General features: G+C 42.5%; 1 non-coding gene across 1 annotated transcript; it reads left to right on the top strand.

Annotated features, from left to right (window-relative positions):
- The first annotated feature begins 587 nt into the window (after window positions 1–587).
- TRNAM-CAU (transfer RNA methionine (anticodon CAU)) lies at window positions 588–659 on the top strand. The gene has a single exon. It is a non-coding gene; the product is annotated as a tRNA-Met (tRNA).
- The last annotated feature ends 771 nt before the right edge of the window (window positions 660–1,430 follow it).

The following is a 1,430-nucleotide window of genomic DNA, read 5'->3' as shown; positions in this document are numbered from 1 at the left end:
GTTGTCTTCTCCGGGTATCAACATAGCTTTTCTGCCTTGACTGTGCAGTTCTCAAATTCTCCCTTATTTTCTGAACTTGCTCCTCATCCTCTTGTATAATTTCAGGTCCAAATAACTATCTTTCACCAGTTTGATCCCAATACAGTGGAGTCCTGCACTTTCTGCCATACAAAGCCTCAAACGGTGACATCTTCAAACTGGCCTGATAGTTATTATTATATGAGAACTCAGCATAAGGTAGACTCTTGTCCCAACTACTACCATGCTGAGGGGCGCAAGCTCTCAACACGTCCTCCAATACTTGATTAGTTCTTTCAGTCTGTCCATCAGTCTGAGGATGGTAGGCCGAACTAAAATTCAACTTTGTTTCCATATTCTCATGAAAACTTTTCCAAAATCTGGAGGTAAACTGTGATCCTCTATCCAAAATGATCCTCTTCGGTACACCATGTAGAGACACAATCCGAGCCATATATAACTCTGCCAATTGAGATACCTTATAAGTAGTCTTAACCGGAATGAAATGAGCCACTTGGGTCAGTCTATCCACAATAAGCACTTGTGTCGCTGTCCCTCTGGGACCACTGATCAGAGTGGCGCAGTGGAAGCGTGGTGGGCCCATAACCCACAGGTCGCAGGATCAAAACCTGCCTCTGATACCACTTCTGTCACACCCGGATTTAAGGGACAAAGCCGGGTGCAACTCATACATGCGCCAAAGAAGACAACATATATAATAACAGAGTGTATAGAGATAAATGTCACAATAATCAGAGTATTTATTACATAGCGGAAGTCATAAAAAATAAAAGATAAATATAGCAGGATCTAAAATCCATCCTTGGCGCCAGAAAGTCAACTGGGAGACGTCACCTAGATCAAGTCGAATGCCTCAGTGTTAGGCGACTCCTCTTCGACCACCTGTTCTTCTCCTGTGGGGGGGTGAGACAGCAAGAGTGAGCTCACATACGTTCATAGCTCAACAAGTCGTGGGGAATAATGTGGCATGAACTCACCAAAGGTGGGAGTTCATGAAGTGTAAGACTGATCAACAAAATAGAGGCTGAGGCTGAGCATTGCTTTTATAAGTTGGTCAAAATTTTATTAGCAATTACTAAGTGTAAGTAAATATCAAACCTTAATAATAATAAACAAGAGTAATAGTAAAATGATCCCAAATGTGATGCAAATGTCAAATTAAAATTAAGTTCCATAAATTAATCATGTGAGGGTCCGAGCTGCTCATGACCGTGAGCACGGCTAGTATACCAGTTTTACACTCTGCAGAGGTTGCACATCTTTACCCACAAGTCATGTTACCCATCTGCCAAGAGATGGCCAATCCCATACACCTCTACCGAGGAGGCGAGGCAATCCAGTAATGAAGTCCATACCAATCTCTTCTCACTTCCACTCGGGTATCTTTAATG

The sequence above is a fragment of the Zea mays genome, chromosome 6 (genome assembly GCF_902167145.1).
Source record: "Zea mays cultivar B73 chromosome 6, Zm-B73-REFERENCE-NAM-5.0, whole genome shotgun sequence".
In the NCBI taxonomy this organism is placed as follows: Eukaryota; Viridiplantae; Streptophyta; class Magnoliopsida; order Poales; family Poaceae; genus Zea; species Zea mays.
This window is presented reverse-complemented; position numbering and strand designations above follow the sequence as displayed.